We start from the raw sequence: 6,714 nt of genomic DNA, 5'->3' as shown, positions 1-6,714 counted from the left end.
TGAGAATCAGCACCTAATAGTCTTGCCAACACACAATAGCATCAGATTTTATTATTTTTGCTAATCTGATAGGTGAGAAAAGATATGCCATTGGCTTTTTAAAATTAAGATGTCTAATTTAATATTAAATTTAAATTGATATTGCTAAGTATCTTAGATAAATTATTTAAAATTAGTTTTAATTTTAAAAACTTTTCATACGCTTATTGTCATTCTAATATTGTCTTGTGATTGCTTGTTCATATCATGTCACCATATTTTTGGCTTACTTTTAAAAAATTTATTGGAAATTCTACATTTATTGATATTGATTCTTTGTATTATTTATATTAGTAACATTTTCTAGTTGTTAATTTAAAATTTTTATTTTAAATGAACTGCTTTGTTATTGTAAAATAAATCCAAATTTTTTGTTGTTGTTTATGCGTTCATAGCTTGTTTTAAAAATCCTTCCCTATTTCTAAAGAAAATTCACTTCTTCATGGCATTATTGGTCAATTTATGAAGATAATGTGATTCTCCATTTATCCAGCTGTTATATTTTGTCCTTTAGTAGAATGTTAAATTAATTCTCAAACATTTATTGCACTTTTCTGTTACATCATCTTTGTTTGTTGCTGGTATGGGGAGGTACTGCCGATTTGGGGCTACTTTTATCAATCCAACAATCTTGCCGAAGTCTATTACTGGTTTTAAAAGCTTTTGTGTTTATCCTTTCTGGTTTTTTTAGATAAATTACCAAATGATTTGGCAATAATGACAATGTTGTCTTTTCTATCCATACAGCTTATTATATTACTGTTGCCAGTACTTTTATAATATATTGTACAATACAGGCAACACCAATAATTGTTGCCCTCTTCCAAACTTTAAAGATGATATTTCTAAAGTTCCTCATACATTTGCTTTAGGTTTTTGGGAGACAATTTTTAACAGGTTAAGGAATTTCCTGTCTATTCTTGGTTTGTGTGAGCTTTTATCCTAAATAAGTGTTGAAGCTTTTCAAATGACTTTTCTGCATGTATGAAAAAGTATGTGATTTTTTCCCGCAGTAATGTGGTGGAAAATACTGAGTGATATTCTTTTATTTAACTGGCTTTACACTTTCAAGGTAAAATTTACTCAAATACGATGACTTGTTTTGTTAGTACCCTGCACTTTTTGATCAGCTAATGTTAATTAAAAATTTTATACCTATGTTTATTTAAAATTTACATATAATTTTATTTTCCTAGTTTAAGGATTAAGGTAATACTTACATAGTTAAATGAATCAGACACGTTGCCTAATTTAATATATTGATTTAATTTGCAGAACTATGTTTGGAAAGAGAAATAAAATCAGTTACTTGACATTTTGATAGTATTTACCTGTAATACCCTCTAGGCCTAGAACTATTTGAAGAGAATGCCTTTTTATTACACTCAAATTTCTTTATCGGTTATCAATCTTTTCAAATTTCTTACTTCCTTTTGAACCAACTTGGACGTTTCATTATTTGCCTCAAATTTACCCACATTTTCAAGTTTATTGACATGTAATTGTACATAATATTCTTTATGATTTTTATATATCTGTTTTACCTAAGGTTATTTCTCGTTTTTGTTCAATATTTGGTCTATTAAGTCTGTTTTATGAGGTGCTTAGTGTATTAAATCTGCTTCATGGGGCATTCCATGGAATTTTTAATGTCTTTTTCATGATATTGACCTTCTTTGTGAGGCTGATGATTCTTGATTATAGGCTAATGTTCTGCAACAGTGTCATCCTATCTTGGCCTTTGGCCAACACATAAATGGCACACTAAGGAACATATTCACTTTTAGGATACTGGAATCCTAGTATTCTAAAATGCTTTGGTAGCGAGTTCTCAGGAACCCTGCAAAAAAGAAACCAGCTTTCATATGGTTTCTCCAAAGCCTTTGACGTGTCCAGCAGACACTTTACCTGCAATGAATAATAGTAGCCTTGTCTGGCACATCCTGAGTTGCTACTTGTCAAATAACCTTAGCATGGATCCACTGGCCACTAGACATGAGCAATTCCTTCTCTCTGTCCTTTAATGGTGTCAGTGGTTAAAAGTGGAGGCTAGGATCCTGCAATCAGGGAAAACTTGAGCACAGAATAGGACTTTACCTAGACCCTTTCAAACCCGTTAGAAATCAACCAGAACCAAATTATCTGATGTTGGCCAATGAATTCTGGACCAAAATGTCTAGCCTCAGTAAGAATAGAGGCACCTTATTACTTTTTTCTTTTTTCTGAATTAGTCTTCTGATAAGTGTTTAGGGCTTTTTTTTTTTTTTTTTTTTTCTGGAAAATTCTTCTCTTTCTGATTTGCTCATAAGTCTTTTTTAAACTGATAAAACATTCAACCACAATTGTGAAATTACAATTTATTTTATAAACCCATTCTCTAAGACTGTGCTGCTCAGGTCGTATTCCATTAACTAGGACAAATTTAGGTGACTACCTTTGCTACAGCATCCCAAAAAATGCTTGCTAATTTTTTTTATTATACCTTAAGTTCTGGGGTACATGTGCAGAATGTGTAAGTTTGTTACATTGGTGGACACGTGCCATGGTGGTTTGCTGCACCCATCAAGCCATCATCTACATTAAGTATTTCTCCTAATGCTATCCCTCCCCCAGCCCCCCACCCCCCAACAGGCAACCAAACACTGCTTGCTAACTTTTAAAAATCTTTTCTTTATGGCAGAAGTTACACTTTCAGAATATAGTCTGTGCCAAATTGTATGTATATTTCCAAAACATCACCATTTCCATCATAGGATTAGCTTATGCCAAAAACTTAGCTCAGGAGAAAGCCCAAGCTTTCTTAGATGGTTTGTCCAGGAAATGGGGATAGTCATATTTCACAGAACTCTGACATTAGCATGTAATATTTCAGAGTTTTGACATTTTTGAAGAAATTCTGAGTCTGAACTTTGGGTCATTGCCTTCTATACCACTTCTTTTCTGGTGGCTCTTCAAGAAAAACAGAAAAATTAATGTTGTAGAAAAATTCTAACAGGTCTTTATTTTGTCATATACTTACCATACTTTATAGGCCCAAGTGTTTTAAAGTGTTTTTATTTTTTGCTTTCATGTTTATATCAATATTCATTATAGTACTTCCAAGTCTATGGCTACTTCTGAAAATTTATAGTCATCTCTGCATAGTGTTAGGGTGATAATTGGACATTATCAAAGACATGCAGCCCGGAAGGATCATTACAAAACCCCAAGCAGTTTTGACATGGTAGCTTCTCAGTCCACCGTCATAGGTGTGCACCAGAATGTATACTCCAAGAGGCCAACATTTTTTGCCTGTTTTTGCTTTCACCTTTCTTTCTGCCACTTTAAGCCTTGCCTATAACAGAGTAGACACTCAACAAATATTTGCTGAGAAATAAAGTATCACTTTACTTTCTCTGATTTCAAATGACCTGTTCCGAAAGATATAGGTCTCTCCAGCAGGAGGAGACGACATCACTATTTTCTCTAATCACTTTATTTTCTCTAATTCTACTTAAATGCTGATTTCAAATGAGATGGTTGGAAATTTAGCCTCAGTCATGCTTAGCACTTCTCTGCTTCTGCATTTTTATCAAGGGCTAAGATCTATGCAGAGCCAAGTCATAAGTTGTTTTCTCTGAAGTAATATTTTTTAAATGTTTAATATATGCACATGGTCACAATGGAACTCAACTAAAGCTGAATACTTGTCAAGTTCAAGTCTGGAAGATCTCTCTCTCTCTCTTTTCTCTCTGAGTGCATGAGAAGAACTTTGGTGGAGCCTGGAATTAATGGGATATAAAAAAATGGGGAAATCTTGCACCTATACCCAAAAAGTGAGACAAAGAGGCCCTCTCCATGTAGATCGATATGGGAAATAATTGTCTACACAATTACTGTAACAGGAATGTGCTTATCACACAGATGGCTGCATGTTTTGTTTTGTTTTATTTTTTCTATTGGACTATTTCTTTATAATAGGAAGAATAAAGAAATCTATGTGGTAGTTAACTGTTTCTTAAAGTTGAAAGATACAGTCTTGACCCAGTGAAAGTCAAAGAAGGTGATTTATGACAGCTCTTTTATTCATAGCAAAATTTAGAAAGGAACAAGAAAAAAAGTGCTCTGGCACCTCTGAGAGAATAAAACATCCACAATTTACAAAATAAGTGCTTCAAGTGACCTATGACCAAACTGACAGCCTCTTTAAAAGATGATATAACTTGCTAAGATAGACAGAAAAGCTATGACCTATTCCAAAAGATACAGTTCTCTCTAGCAGGAGCAGATGACATTTTTGACACCAGCAACATCGAAGGCATTGCCCTGAGAAAGGACCAGTTAGTTTCCTAGAACATAGCTAAATTCAAGTGAAATAATTGATTCATATCAGAACTTTTATTTTACATTCAGAAATGCTGATATTTCATGAGACAAAAATGAAAAAAGGTAAAGGCAGGAACATATGGTGGAGGTATTGCTGGGGACACTGAACTTGAGGATGGTTTCTCTAAAGATTTTCTTGAGAAGAATGTGTAAAAATGTTTTCACTGATGCTGATTCAGTTAATATGAGTAACAGGTAAATCCATTCTACATATTCCAATTTGGTAGAATGTTCATTTTCAATGAATAACAGAAGTGCCATTTGAACAAGAAGAAGCAGTAGCAGGAGGAAGTGGAGAGGAAGGAACAGAAGGACAAGGAGGAAAGAAAAACGAAGAGGAATAGGAGGTGACAAGGGAGAATACCACTATTATAATCAAGATTAGGGCTTGAATTCCCTATGTAAATATTAAAAGTAGAAGATGAGCTCTTACTCTATTTTGAGGATCAATCTAGACAAATTAATTAAAATGATAATATAAAATAAAATTAATGAATCTTCCACTTTTATATTGTTGGTTTAGATCTTTTCTTGTGAAATGATAGTAGAAAAGAAATTATGGTAATTATATTTGCTCGTATTGTGTAAAGAAGACTAATTGCAAATGGCAAAATTGCTTCTTTGTATAGGCAAATTAGACTTTTGAAGAAAATTTTAATCATGAGAGTATTATTTCATTATTCTTTTCAAACAATGAATTCATAATTTGGATTTGAGTCCCTGATTATTCTCCTGGTAGTCATGCGCTCTGCAAGACCAGGCTTAAACGATTCTTCTCTTGACCAAAAATTCTGAGGATTGGTTATTCTTTTACATTAAATCCCTATAAGTAATATCAGTGCTTTTTAAAAATTATTTTATACTAGAAATACATGCATGCATTTTTCTATAAAAGTTTGTTGTTGTTGTTGTTTTTAAGATGGAGTCTCAATCTGTTGCCCAGGCTGGAGTGCAGTGGCGCAATCTCGGCTCACGCAAGCTGTGCCTCCTTGACTCAAGCAATTCTCATGCCTCAACTTCGTGGGTTCTTGGGATTACAGGTGTCCACCACCATGCGCAACTAATTTTTGTATTTTTTGTAGACATGGGGTTTCGCCATGTTGGCCAGGCTGGTCTCAAACTCCTGACTTCAAGCAATCAACTCACCTCGGCCTCCCAAATTGATGGGATTAGAGGTGTGAGCCACCATGCCAGGCCTCTATAAAATATGTGATCTACAAGGAGGGGAATATCACACACCAAGTCCTGTCAGGGGGTGGATTCTAGGGGAAGGATAGCATTAGGAGAAACACCTAATATAGATGACAGGTTGATGGGTGCAGCAAACCACCATAGCATCTGTATACCTATGTAATAAACCTGCACATTCTGCACATGTATCCCAGAACTTAAAGTATAATAAAATTATTTTAAAAGATGTGATCAATGTAGAAGAAATGAGAAGAAAATATAAATGTCCCATTCACTTCTACCCTACTGATTCCTTCTTACATCATCAGAGGTAATCACTACAAAATGATTAAGTACCACCTTCTAGCCCCTCTTCCTTTACTTTATTGTTAGTATACACGTGCAAACACACACACATACAGATGTACATATGTCTTTTGGCTTTTTTACACTATTTGAAATACACTGTATGGTGGTGAAACTTTTCCATAGTTGTCTTGAGATCACTCCATATCAATATTTATAGGTTCACATTCTTACTGTTTATTGTTTTCTATAATTCATTGTATAGATGTACTAAAATTTACATAATCACTCTCCTAAAGTCAATTTTTTTCTGGCTTCAATGATGCAAGGAGCATTTTTTTTATATATATACTTTAAGTTCTAGGGTACATGTCCACAACGTGCAGTTTTGTTACATAGGTATACATGTGCCATGTTGGTGTGCTGCACTCATTAACTCATCATTTACATTAGGTATATCTCCTAATGCTATCCCTCCCCCATGCCCCCTCCCCACGACAGGCCCCGGTGTCATGTTCCCCTTCCTGTGTCCAAGTGATCTCATGGTTCATTTCCCATCTATGAGTGAGAACATGTGGTGTTTGGTTTTCTGTCCTTGTAATAGTTTGCTGAGAATGATGGTTTCCAGTTTCATCCATGTCCCTACAAAGGACATAAACTCATCCTTTTTTATGGCTGCATAGTATTCTGTGGTGTATATGTGCCACATTTGCTTAATCCAGTCTATCGTTGATGGACATCTGGGTGGGTTCCAAGTCTTTGCTATTGTGAATAGTGAAACAATAAACATATGTGTTCATGTGTCTTTATAGGAGCATGATTTATAATCCTTTG

The sequence above is a fragment of the Chlorocebus sabaeus genome, chromosome 13 (genome assembly GCF_047675955.1).
Source record: "Chlorocebus sabaeus isolate Y175 chromosome 13, mChlSab1.0.hap1, whole genome shotgun sequence".
NCBI lineage: Eukaryota > Metazoa > Chordata > Mammalia > Primates > Cercopithecidae > Chlorocebus > Chlorocebus sabaeus.
The sequence above is the reverse complement of the archived record's forward strand: the minus strand, read 5'-3'. Positions refer to the sequence as shown.